This window comes from Pseudophryne corroboree, chromosome 6 (assembly GCF_028390025.1).
Source record: "Pseudophryne corroboree isolate aPseCor3 chromosome 6, aPseCor3.hap2, whole genome shotgun sequence".
NCBI classification, from domain to species: Eukaryota; Metazoa; Chordata; class Amphibia; order Anura; family Myobatrachidae; genus Pseudophryne; species Pseudophryne corroboree.
The window spans coordinates 259056695-259070895 of NC_086449.1; the positions used below are offsets into that span (position 1 = coordinate 259056695).

Sequence of the window (14201 nt, forward strand, 5' to 3'; positions counted from 1 at the left end):
ATCTTGCACCTCTTTTTTCTTTCATTTTTCTTTGCGTCATGTGCTGTTTGGGGGGTGTTTTTTGGAAGGGCCATCCTGCGTGACACTGCAGTGCCACTCCTAGATGGGCCAGGTGTTTGTGTCGGCCACTAGGGTCGCTTAGCTTACTCACACAGCTACCTCATTGCGCCTCTTTTTTTCTTTGCGTCATGTGCTGTTTGGGGAGTGTTTTTTGGAAGGGCCATCCTGCGTGACACTGCAGTGCCACTCCTAGATGGGCCAGGTGTTTGTGTCGGCCACTAGGGTCGCTTAGCTTACTCACACAGCTACCTCATTGCACCTCTTTTTTTCTTTGCGTCATGTGCTGTTTGGGGAGTGTTTTTTGGAAGGGCCATCCTGCGTGACACTGCAGTGCCACTCCTAGATGGGCCAGGTGTTTGTGTCGGCCACTTGGGTCGCTTAGCTTAGCCATCCAGCGACCTCGGTGCAAATTTTAGGACTAAAAATAATATTGTGAGGTGTGAGGTGTTCAGAATAGACTGAAAATGAGTGGAAATTATGGTTATTGAGGTTAATAATACTTTGGGATCAAAATGACCCCCAAATTCTATGATTTAAGCTGTTTTTTAGGGTTTTTTGAAAAAAACACCCGAATCCAAAACACACCCGAATCCGACAAAAAAAATTTGGTGAGGTTTTGCCAAAACGCGTTCGAACCCAAAACACGGCCGCGGAACCGAACCCAAAACCAAAACACAAAACCCGAAAAATTTCCGGTGCTCATCACTATTAATCACACTGTGAGGGGACTGTAGAGTTGCTCCAGGAGGAACTTCAAGCTCCCAGGGTACCTCACTGCAAACCGCTAAACACCGGAGGGTGAGCATGTTTAATACAACATAAGTGTATGAACAGTATGCCTATTCCTTTAGCTGGTCATTCCGCACATGCTATGTTCACTGGCCAATCAAGAGTTGAAGCTCAAGTACTTTTCCATGTATTTGTGATTAGCCAGTGATCACATGCTCTGCTGTTTATGATGCCAACGAGCAGGGAACTTACCACCTCTAAGTGCACACCTGGTGCAATATCACCATAATACAGATACACCCAGCTTAGAATAAACCAGTTCAGTATTAGGCTGGGGCCTCTAGGAGTAAAGGTCCTGTAAATTAATAAAAATCTTTCTCGAGTCGAATAGCCCATTGTAAATAGCACCAGTATTGTCCCAGGCATCCATCATACATTGGATTCTAGGGAGTGAAGTGCAGTGAGGTGAACAGCTGGGGAGGCACATGTGGGGATGGGGCTTAATGCTGGGAGCCTGTCTCACTCCCTACTCTCTATAACTCTTCTTTCACTACACTAAGCTACAGTATCCATTGAGTCTCCTACCTGCCTCTCTGTGCCTTCTCTTGCTGCTGCTGACTGAGCTCCGAATACAGTGCACTTCCTGGTCACATGACACATTTAAGTGTCCATCAGTGCACAAGGCACACCTCCACACTCAGAAGTATGCCTCTTTTATCTCCATTTCTGTGCAGCATTACTGCCTGTGGTGTAGACCCGCCCCCAGTTCTACAAAGCAGTGTCTGACTGTAGAACTAAGGCAGAGCTGTTGCTGCCTCATCTCTCGTCTCCCTGAATCTCCAGAGATCCCCAAAAACAGGCCCAGCTCTACCCGCTCAGAAAAAGGATGCAGAACAGGTAGGCGCCTGGCTGGGGAGGTGCTTTCCTTGCTATGCATTCCCACTGCTGCACCTCCCTGTCCACCCTGTTGCTGCCAGCTGCAGTGCCTGTCACAATGTATGACAGGCAGTGGCACCTACAGCATGAAGCCTACTCCTCCCCCCATGGTGACAGCGTCAGTGTGTGACACTGAAAAGTGGGTGGAGCTACAGGGTGGAGCTTCACGTCTGAAGGGGCAGAGCTACTAAGGACCATCAGACTGCCAGAGGAGGATGTGCTGCTCCAGATCCTGCCAGCCAAACTGCGCTAAGTAAGTGAAGGGAGAGTGAAAAAGTGTGTGTGTGTGTGTGTGTGTGTGTGTGTGTGTGTGTGTGTGTGTGTGTGTGTGTGTGTGTGTGTGTGTGTGTGTGCGTGCAGGGGGGCAAAATGTGATCTGGTTGATGCAAGAAATATATTGCATGGTGACCAGATAAAGATACCTTTCACAGGTCAATCAGTGGCTGCTAGGTTGTGCTTTCTCCATTGTGCTGTGTTCAGTGTCCATCCACTCCAGTCAAAGGCTGCTTCTGCGTTGTGCTGTGTCCGCTGTCCATCCACTCCAGTGAGTGGCTGCTGCAGTGCTGTGTCCATCAACTCCAAATATGTGGTGTGACTCCGCAGTGTCATTTGTGAAAAAGTTTTTAAAAAGTTAATATAAAAAATGTTTAAAAAAAAAAAGATTTTTTTTGTACATGTAGGGGGTCATTCCGAGTTGATCGCTCGCTAGCAGTCGAGGCCCACAGGGGAGTGTATTTACGCTTTGCAGGAGTGTGAACGCCTGTGTAGCAGAGCACCTGCAAACACATTTTGTGCAAAACAAGACCAGCCCTATAGTTACTTATCCTGTGCGATGATTGCTGCGACAAGTGACACGGTAATGACGTCAGAAACCCACCCAGCAAATGCCCGACCACGCCTGCGTTTTTCCAAGCACTCCCAGAAAACGGTCAGTTGACACCCAGAAACTCCCACTTCCTGTCAATCTCCTTGCGTTCGGCTGTGCAATTGGATTTGTTGCTAGAACCAGCGCAAAACCACAAAGGACTTCGTACCCGTACGATGCGCGTGTGCATTGCAGTGCATACGCATGCGCAGATTAGCAGTTTTTTTTCACTGATCGCTACGCAGTGAACAACGGCAGCTAGCGATCAACTTTGCACTACTTCTGTGTATTTTACCGCACTGTGTTTGTTTGTTTGTTTGTTTGTTTGCATACATATAAGTGATGTGAAACCCACAGTACAAGCAGTCATTTGCACAAAAAGTAGTAAAACACTACTGTACTACTGTACTATGTCTGTGTACTGCACCCCAGTGCAGTTGTTCATGTACATATAAAAGCGCTGTGACTTCACACAGTGTGAGCAGGGCTGTGAAGTAGGAAAAAATATGTTAATCTATTGATTGTACTACTTCTACGTGTTTGTATATATGGATAACAACCAGTTGAGAGAAGAGTAGGACCAGCAACCAATTACTAACTCTGCAGCTGCTGACAGTCATAATAGCACAACATCCACTAAAGGTGGTCCAGGGGCCAGAAACTTGAGGAAGGGGCACGTCAAAATTAAATCTTTTACAATGTTAAAAAAGGGGTAAAGGTATCACCTTAAAAAGCAACAAATCAGTGCCCAAAAAACACTAAGACTCAAACTGTGTGTTAACAAATCCCTGAGCATAATCTAGGGGTGTTCACGTTAGCTATATGCGAGTCTCCCATTTCTCACACTGTCCTCATAGAGAAGCCTCCTTCACCTCCTTCCACCATTTCTGCACCATCTGCACATTTGGGGAGTAGTACAAGTAAAGATGGTGATGAGGACATAATATAAATTGAGGATGCTTGTGTGGAAGTGGAACAGGATGAGGGGGATAATTGTGTACTAATGCTATCTGACAATAATGAGGAGGATGAGGATGTTGATGATGTTGTTTGTGTAAGTCAGTCACCAGTGGCTGCAGTTTTTGCTCGTGTTAAAAAGAAAGTGATTGTGATGCCTGGACATAACACCAAAACAGCCACCTCTTGGTTGTGACATTATTTTTGTCCAAATCCTGAAATTTGTGAAGGCATCTGATGCATTTTTGTGTCCAAAAATAGCAGAGGTAGGAATGTTAGTCATCTAGGTATCTTCTCCATTTTACATAATTTGTGCCAAGTTCATTAAATTTATTTTTTAATTATAATGCAATTAACACTCTCATCATCAACCTCTTCATTAGTGATCAGAGGTAGTCCTTCCAAAAAATTGGTTTTGGGGGCACAAACAAACTAAGAACTTACGCCCCCTGTAGCTGAAGTGCTTGGTGTGTTAAACTGTGTATGTCCTTCATAAAAGTGGGTTTGAGGGCCCAAATGCAATTACATCTTGCACCACTTTTATTTTTATAATCGGCTGTATTCTTGAGGGGTTTTGAGATGGTCTTTGCATTACTGATGGCGGGGGGGGCAGCTGGGTACTTGAGAGAGGACAACGGAGGAGAGCAGTTGAGAAGTTGCGTGCCATAGGCATAGATGTGGTATTGAGGGCTGAAGGAGCTTATGAGTTCATCCAGGGAAGAGGTGTCCAAGTAGAAGAAAAGTGGGTCAAGGACAAAACTGTGGGAGATGCCAACGAGAAGGATTAGAAGGGGGAGAGGTGGAGCCAGCAGTAGAAACAGAGAATTAGTGGTTGGAAGGTAAAGGTGAACCAGGCAAGGGCGGTGCAATGTCCTCTGTATAAACATATTTATTGTTACACATGTAGATTGTACCTTTTATTATTACTTGTACTCATAGACATTTTTGTCCTAATTCAATGTTGTGGATAGATCAAATTTTAGCAAATTGCACGTCATAGCCTGCATATGTAACTTACAGAAAATACAAGTGATTCAAAGTCATACAGATTTCAATCGTATCTCATTGTGTGGATAAGCGGGTAAACTATTCGGCAATTGGGTATTGGCATGAGGAATACATTTGCTGTGGGCATGTCATGACACAATTGTGGGCTATGTAAAGGTGAGTGTATGCAGAGATCTGTTTGACTTCAGACCAGGGCCATCTTAACATATGGGCAAACTGGTCAGTTGCCCAGGGCCACAAGATTCTAGGGAACTTCAAGGCCAAACTGGGCGAGGGGGCATCTGCACACTGGGATGGTGCCTCCAGTGCTTCTTGGGAGGTAGATAGAGATTACTTCCGGGCCACTCTGATTGTGAATTACACAAAATTAGAGCAGCCAGGCAGCATTCTCTACCTACCTTCAAGCCTGTAGCCAGACCCTTACCAGCATGCTGATTGGTGAATGGCTGGATCTATCCAGTGGCGGATTCAGTGGGGGCGGCACCAAGGCACGGTTCCCCCTGTCGTTTAGGAGAGGCTGATGGTTGTCAGACAGACTGTCAGCCCTCCCCTGGCCAGTTATGAATGTTGTAGGGCTGGCCTGACCATAAAGCAGAGTATGGCCGGCGCCGTTGTTCCGTAGTCTGACATGCTTTGGCATCCGGCAGCAACAGCATGGTGCTGAGTACGTGCCGAGAGAAAGGGGACCAGAGACATGGGCCATGCTGCACCTGTTGCTGGTCTGCTTCCTATGGCTGCTTATGTGGAGTGAAGAGAGTACTGAACTTTATCTAATGCTGATTGCAGCCACCACACAACCTATTCTGGAGCTTTCATAGGCGGTCCAGCACGGATGCTGGTTATGTCAGCATCAAATGTCCCTCAAGCATTCAGTCAGCCTATACCGAGCTGCTGCTGACATGGGGAACATTTGTTTCAGGAAGCCTAGCACACCGTGAACATGCGCCACAAGTGCTGCTGATTGGGCCTAGAAAGCAGGGCCAGCAACAGAAATTTTGGGGCCCGGTACACTGATATCTCTGGGGCGCCCTCAACCCCCTACTTTTAAAGTAGAGGGTGGTTTTAAAAAAATCTCTCTCTCGCTCTCTCTCTCTCTCTATATATATATATATATATATATATATGTATATATGTATATAGATAAATATTTAATAACTAGTACTGCGCTTCCAAACTTTAAATGATGCTATTGTTACAAATGGTAAAGTTTCTATAACCAGATATTCTTAAAATATTCCTTAGTATTTTTATAATTTTTATTTTATTTTTACAGACTTTCTTGTAGTCGGCAGCAACCCCACAGATTGGTCCTCTACCCGAATGGACCTCTTAGATAGGAGTCGAGTTGTTTCTTTAGGGGGCACCTAATATTCCTACATTTCTGGGGATTAGTGCCCTTTGGATTCGTCTCTATAGTACAAACAATTTAATCCCTTTTATCAAGCTGTTTAGTGAGTACAACCACATAAATTATTCTCAAAATACACATGTTTATTAAAATGCTTTCTTAAAATCGTTCATGGAAATCTTAAAATCCTATACCAAGACAATGATTGATAAGCAGGTACAATTCAGTTTTTCAACAAATGATTGGTAGACATCTTCTTTTCCTTTCATTTGTGACTCCAGAGATGAAATCATTCAACGCGTTTCATCATCTATGACTTCATCAGGGGTGCCACAATACATAAGACTAAAACATAAAAAGAAGGTTGTCTCAATAAATGCAACATATATAACAGAACAGTGTAAAAATATATACAAGAGCAATATAAAAAAAACAAAAACATTTTAGCATATTTCATAATTTAAGATCAATCCTGAGGATACGGTGTACAGTTGGTTCACAAATTCTACTGGGTACATAGAGTCCACTCCAATCAAACTGGCTAACTTAATTTTAGACATGAACTTCCCAATACATAATGTATTATAACATTCAAAATATATACGTGAACTTGAATAAGTTCACTATTCTTGCTTCTTTTAACAGCAAGAAAGGTATGAGGACTAACGTTACAATATGATTAGAAAATCCAACAATGAGGTAACAGAAAATCGTATCTACAGAAGATATGAAAGATGAATGTACAGTCAATCTTATATTTTTAATAGTTGATACTTATAATATGTTTTACAAAAAAAGTTTAATATTTTTACAGAAAAATGATTTCAATAAAATGATGTGGTACATAACACTCTTTTTGTGATATTATTGATGAGACTGGAATACAAATGTAGTCATTTTGATCAATACAGTAATTGATACTTATTATAGTTGTGTTCTCTACTAATTGTGTAGTCTTATTGGTAGACTTTTATTCAAGTTGGTATCAGTGACAGCACAAAGCCTTCGAAGCTTAGAGCTCAGTCCTGCAATGAGGCCAATGCCCCAGTTCAGTCCATTTATACCCCTTCCCCTGTTAATCACTTCCTCTTTATTTCTTATTGGTTAGTAGTAGTACAGTAAGTATATTCCTAAATTACTATTAAATCTTCATTTTTATTTATATCCATATTGTTCCCAGTGTTATTAATTGTTAGTATTTTTATACATTAGTGGATCAGGGAGTTGAATACCGGCATTTATAAGGGCTTAATAGCCTGTTTGCGTTCCACCTGCGGCTTATTTCCACTTCCCTTATGTCTCCCACGCCTCATTTTAAGTGTCTCTATTTTTTAGTTTACATCGGTGGCTCAGTGTGTGTTGTGGAGCACAGGCTCATTGCCTCCGTTCCACTCGCGGTTCAATGCCGCTTCCTGGTCTGTTCCCCGCCTCTCTTCGGCTCCATTGTGCTGGGCAGTGGAATGCAAGCTGACAGCCTGCGTTCCATGTACTGTAAATGGCGCGGAATAACGCTGACAGCGTGTATTCCACTATTGTACTTATCTAATTCTGCATAAACTTTATTAGTGTTATCATAACAGTGAAATATATTAATCTAATACTTAAATATTATCATTTACTGTGAAATAACTATATTTATTTAGTGTTAAAAGAATATTTAAAGATTAAAGATTACTCGCTCAGTATTTGTAATACATATCAAGAACCTCAAATTCTGTTAATATTATTATTAACCCTTCCCTAATGTTATTTTATCTTCTATTAGTTTAAGTAATATGATATTGTGTATGTATATTAATTATATAATATATTTGATAAGTGTGATATAGTGTAAGTGTTGTGTATGTAAAATCTCCAATCTCATTAATAATAACATGCATATAACATACCCAACTACATAATTATCGTATCACTAACAAATTGGAACAGAAGTTGGAAAAGTTATCGCATTATAGATCAAAACCCAAATGCAATATGGAAGATACATATTATCTATTCATGGTTACTTTAAAATTACCCAATAAGAGTTGTATAACGTTAGAATCAGTACCAATGGAAGTCTACAATTGGCCTATTACCTTATTTCCTTATTCCGCTGAGTTGTAGGACATAGTTTATTACATGGATCTATTTTATTATAATTCTTTTATTGTTTAATTTTGAAGTTTTTGTCTTTAGCTCACAGTTTGATTAGTTTTGTTTTTATAAAAATGACACTATATCAATGCCTTCGTTTAGGCTGAAAGGTGTCAAGGTGTTTAGAGTATAAATCCAATAGGACTCTCTTTTTGAGAGAGTTAACGCCCTACTACCTCCCCTTGGGTCCTCCTTAATCTGTTCAAGTATTGTGAATTTTAAACTACTTATATCTGAAAAGCAATTGAGGGTATCCTTATGTTTAATTGGCTTATTTATCCCTTTATCGTATATTGTTGGATTTTTCTCCATCTATTTGCAACATTTACATTTCGTACAGGGTAACAACCTGATTTCTTATTAACAAATGGATTGGTGGTGGTTTTAGTAGCTTTTTTCACATTTTTCAAAGAACTAGGAGCTATGATACTTTTCAGATTGGGAGCTTTTCTGTAGGATATGGAGGGTTTGTTAGGGAGATGTGGGCCCAGGACTGGATCTGCAAGGAGTATATTCCAGTGTTTTTCCAAATTTTCCAATTTTCTTTGTTATACTGGGTAAGAAATAATCTCCCTCTAGATGCTTCTACATAGGTTTTTTGCAGTGGCGTGCGGTGAGGTCAGTGGCTGGTGAGGCACTACAGCCATAATGTCTGCCGAATCTGCCGATGACCCCTACCACCGCCGAACAAATGCCCGCTACTGCCCCTGAGTCGATGCCCTCTGCCACCGCCAATGGCTTACAAACTTGCCCACCATCAACTGACCCAGCCCTACGCCACTAATTTGCATCTCACTCCAATGCCGCCAATGCCCACTGCCTGCCTGCTCATCATACTTGTGATATATTGTACATTTTTATAGAAAAATAAATTAGTGTTTGGGACTGGGAAGGGAGTAGGAGGTGGACATGAATGCAATTTTGTTGTCCAGGGCTTCCATTAACTTAATGGAAACGGGTCTGAATGGGTTAAAAAAAATTGGGGGAAAAAAGCGTGATGTCCCCCCTCCTTAGTATAACCAGCCTCGGGCTCTTTGAGCCGGTCCTGGTTGTTTAAATACTGGGGGGAAATTGGACAGGGGTTCCCCGTATTTAGACAACCAGCACCGGGCTCTTAGTCTGGTCCTGGTTCCAAAAATACGGGGACAAAAGATGTAGGGGTCCCCCATATTTTTAAAACCAGTACCGGGCTCCACTAGCCAGGGACATAATGCCACAGCCAGGGGACACATTTATGTAGGTCCCTATGGCCGTGGCATTACCCCTCCAACTAGTCATCCCTGGCCGGGGTTCCCTGGAGGAGTGGGGACCCCTTAAATCAAGGGGTTTTCCCCTTCCAGGCACCCAAGGGTCAGGGGTGAAGCCCAAGGCTGTCCCCAGCACCCCTGGGCGGTGGGTGCCAGGCTGATAGCCATAAGAGTGTTAAAAAAAGAGTATTGTTTTATTGTTGTGGAACTACAAGGCCCAGCAAGCCTCCCCCACTTGCTGGTACTTGGAGAACCTCAAGTACCAGCATGCGGGGAAATAACGGGCCCGCTGGTACCTGTAGTTCTACAACAACAAAAAATACCCAAATAAAAACACAACAAACACACCATGACAGTAAAAATTTATTAAAACACACTAACACACTCACACATACTTACCTACATCCCACGCCGGTCACGTCCACTTGTCCAGTAGAATCCAATAGGGGTACCTGTAAAAAGAGAGAGAGATTACTTACCTACATCCCACGCTGATCACGTCCACTTGTCCAGTAGAATCCTATAGGGACCCGGCACCTGGAAAAATGAATTAAAATAAATACTTACAGAGGGGAGGGGGAAATGAAAGAAAGAGAGAGAGAGAACACGCCCGGTCGCACTCACTCACAGACAGCGCAGCTCCCGGCCCATTGCTTAGTAACGGGACGCCTGGCAACACAAGTCACAGTGCCGCAGGCAGGAAGAAGGCGGCAGCGGCTGGAGGCGGAGGGCCAGGTGGAGAGGTGAGCACTGCGGGGACTTAGCTGCGCGACATGAGACAACACAAGCATAGAACTCACCCCTCACTCCTGGTTCAGGCCCATCGCTCCAATGCCAGTCAGAGCCGCCGGGTCCCGCCGCCTCTTCCCCCTCCAGCGTCGCGTGGGTGATTGGAGAGCGGATCCAGCACTGGATCCGCTGTCCAATCACAGGTGCCTCGCTGACATGGGAGTGGTGTCCCTGTCAGCGAGGCACTTGTTTCAGTGCCGCTTTCCCTATCTTTTTTCATGGGCTTTTACAGCCCAGTATTTGGCCCCGCCCCCCGCTCTGCCCCCGTTCCCATTATCTATGGGAGGCACTGCTATCAGTGCCTCCCAAAGTCATTTGAACTCATCAAATTATTACAATTAAATAAAGAAGATACTTATGACACAGACTATGTGTCATATGTATCTTCTTTGTATGATTTTAATAATTAATCACAGGGGAGGCATTGCCTCCCCTGACTGCACGTCCCTGTTTTTTTGCTGCTGGTCCATTAACACTGATCTTTCCTTCTTGAAAGCCCGATTCTTGTCAGATTCTAGTTTCTCCTCATTGTATCCTCTTGTAACAAATCTCTCAGTGATTACTTTAGATTGATTAAGAAAATCTTCATCTCGACTACAGTTTTTTCTGATCCTTAAGTATTGAGCATATGGCACATTGTTTTTCCAACTTGGTTAATGGCAACTTTCTGCCGGAATGTAGCTGTTTGTATCTGTTTCTTTAAAAAATGTGGACGTTCTAATTTGTCCTGTAGATAGTCCTTCCAATTTAAGGTCCAGAAAGTCAATGGTATCTTTATTCTGATTGTGAGTGAATTTAAAGTTGTAGTTGTTCTTATTTATGTGGGATAGAAAATCTTCTATGGTGGAAGCATCGTTGGTCCAGATTAGTATCAAGTCATCTATGTATCTTCTATAGAATTTGATATTCCTGTTCTCAAACCTGGTATTGTAGATGAATTCGTCTTCCCAATGTCCCATCAATATATTTGCATAAGCCGGTGCAAATTTAGAACCTATCACTGTCCCTTAACTTTGTAGGTAAAAGTCACCCTCAAATTTGAAGTAATTATGTTCCAGGACATACTTTATTCCATTGATGACAAAATCTTTATCACTTTGATTTAAATCTGCATCTGTATCCAGTATTTTCTGTACTGCTTCTAATCCTTTCTTGTGCGGGATTGATGAATACAATGCTTGTACATCAATTGTTATCCATAGGTATTAAGTATCCCAACTGATGTCTTTCAGATCTCTCAGTAGACTAGTTGAATCTTTGAGATTTTTGGGTTTTTTTTACATATTTTTTAAGTTTTAGGTCCAGGTAATGGGACAAACTCGCACTCAGGGAATCAATTCCAGATATAATTGGTCTTCCCGGGGGAGGGTCTTTGTTTTTATGAATTTTGGGTATATGATAAAATACAGCAATTCTTAGATTCTTTGTATAAATAAAATCAAACTCTTTCTCACATAGAATTCCTTCTGTTTTTGCATCTATAAGGAGTTTATAAAGTTGTTTCATATATTCCTCTGTTGGATCTTTTTCCAGTTTTAAATATGTGTGCTCGTCCAAAAGTATCTTGAAGGCTTCTTGTAGGTAGGAGTCCCTATTTTGTACTATGACTGCACCTCCTTTGTCCGCTTGTTTGATGACAAGACCTGAGTTGTTTAATTGCTTGTACTTCCTGAGGTTTCAAGTTGTTATCTTATTTAGTTTTCCCTATTTTTAGTTTCCTGAAGTCTTTTTGGACTGAGTCGTAGAATATGTCTATATGACTGCCTCTGGATTCCACTGGGTAATATTTTGAGGGGCGTGTCACCAATGGTTTTTTTTGTCTTTTCTGGGCCATACATAGATTCTTTAGTTGGATTTTTCAAGAAGTGCCTTTGTAGTGTTATGGGGAACATTTGTTTCTAATAATTCAGGAAGCCTAGCACACCGTGAACATACGTCACAAGTGATGCTGATTGGGCCTAGTAAGCAGTATAGGTTATAGTTATTCCTTGACAAAGGCGCAATGGAAGCGCCAAAACAGCTGTCGGATTCAGGGCTATTTTAAGCATGAGGATTGATACTGACCACCCTGGCATTAATGATGAGTATAACTCCATTATCCTCTGCTTATTGTGGAATTTTTGCACAATCTTTGCATTTTATTGGAATTAAATTTTTGAATGCATAAAATACATTTGTATTAAGTTGGAGGTGCTGGCTCTTTTTTCAAATATATATATATGTATGTATATATATATATATATATATATATATATATATATATATGTAAAATCCAAATGAACCGACACTCAAACATATCCTCCAACAGATGTTACTTGCACCGGTGACCTCCTCATTAGGGCATATACCTCCTCATTAGGGCATGTGCCCCAGGTATAGATGAAAGACGGCACTACTGTACACTGTATTCTGTTATCCTGATGACTGACGGGAGCTTGACTCCCAAAAACTTTGAATAAACATGTCACTTTATGTCACTGATTTGAACGTCTCTGAGTGCCGCCTTTCATCTGCAGAGTGTGTGTATATATATATATATATATATACACACATATATACATACACACTATATATTATACCTATATACAATCCTGTGTGACAGGCACCGGGGGGAGAGGGCGGAATGAGGATTTTATAAGGGATATTATTAGGGAAGGACAAGGTATATGGTGAAGCCGGTGGCTTCCCCACACCATGGGCAGCGGCTTCTCTATATCGAGGGCAGTGGCTGAAATGCATCCGGATTACCGCAATACCACCCTCCCCTTATAGCCACCTTTCTCCCCTGACCCTCCGTACAAAGTCCGGGGGTCAGGGGAATGTCATCTGTGGTGGCGGCTCCAGTCCAGAGTCACGACAGCAACGCAAGGGACTGGACCAAGTGACTGGGCAATGGGGGGGGGGAGGGGGGTTTGCGTGCTTGTAATTGTAAATTGTTTTTTGTTCTTAATTTGCGGGTGGCAGGAGTGCATGATTTTAAAGACATAATTAGGTTCTACAGCCCTTTTTTTTGTGGTCATGATCTTTGGGGCCCACCTGAGCTTTGGGGCCCATTACAGGTGTCCCCTTTGTCCCCCCCTGTCATCGGGCTAGTAAGGCAAGAGTAGCTGCACTTGTACCAGCCACTGCATTGACTACAAAGCCCTTATCAACTGCTTTGTAAAATAAGTAGCTGCATGTGTCTTGTATTAAGGTTCATAAAACTATTCTGACCTGCAATGTTAATTAAGCAGGCCAGGCCATTAAATAAACATTGGTTGATGTTCAATTGGTAGAAGAGACTATTCCAGGGCATTAGTCAGCAGTAATTGCCTGATGTGAGTAAAGGTAGCAATATCAGCTGAAGGATTTGTCTAAGATCCACCTGCACCCACTCTGACTGACACTCTGACCTGATGTTAACTTTGGGTAGATCTTAGTCCAAGTGGGCTTAAGGACCTCTGATGATATCACAGCCATGTGACCCACCTCAGACAGCGGGGGTAAGGGGAGATTAGGGTTAGGACCATGGGAAATTAGGGTTAGGCTGCAGGAGGGGAGGTTTGGGTTTGGCTGCAGGAGGGGAGGTTAGGGTTAGGGGGGAGGTTAGGTTTAGGCTGCAAGAGGGGTGGCTAGGGTTAGGGAGGAGGTTAGTTTTAGGCTGAGGGAGGGAAGGTTAGGGTTAGGCTGTGTGAAGGAATTTATAGGGTTAGGGGGGAAGTTAGGTTTAGGCTGCGGGAGGGAAGGTTAGGGTTAAAGACCGGGGAGGGGGGGGGGGAATCTACTTAGCTTTAGACTCAAGCATGAGCTCAAGGCTGTTAACCTATTGCATTACTGAATAATTCTATTTCATTTTGTTTTTCATTTGTCTATATTTCTATGTCTGCATACTGTACATATCTGTTATTGGGAAATACCATTTTCTCATACTGCTACTTTTCATGTTCCTAGGGACGGTAATTAACAATTGATAGCTACAATGATTAGGCCAAGCTATGACAGAGTCCTGGTACTCGCCAAGGGATGCTTTCAGCATCCCATCTGTCGGGATGCTGGCGGTCATGTGACCAACGCCGGAATCTCAGGAGACCGGTGAGTACTGGGGTGCGGGTTAGGGGAACAGAATGTGGTGCTGTAAGGTGGCCAA

At 42.7% G+C, this 14201-nt stretch overlaps 1 long non-coding RNA gene across 2 annotated transcripts in view; it reads right to left on the bottom strand.

Annotated features, from left to right (window-relative positions):
* Positions 1–6044: 6044 nt before the first annotated feature.
* Positions 6045–14201, bottom strand: part of LOC134935177 (uncharacterized) — an 87558-nt gene continuing 79401 nt past the window's right edge. For both annotated transcript variants that reach the window (XR_010179963.1, XR_010179964.1), the window contains one exon: positions 6045–6248. This is a non-coding gene — a long non-coding RNA (uncharacterized LOC134935177). The remainder of the gene's footprint in view (positions 6249–14201) is intronic.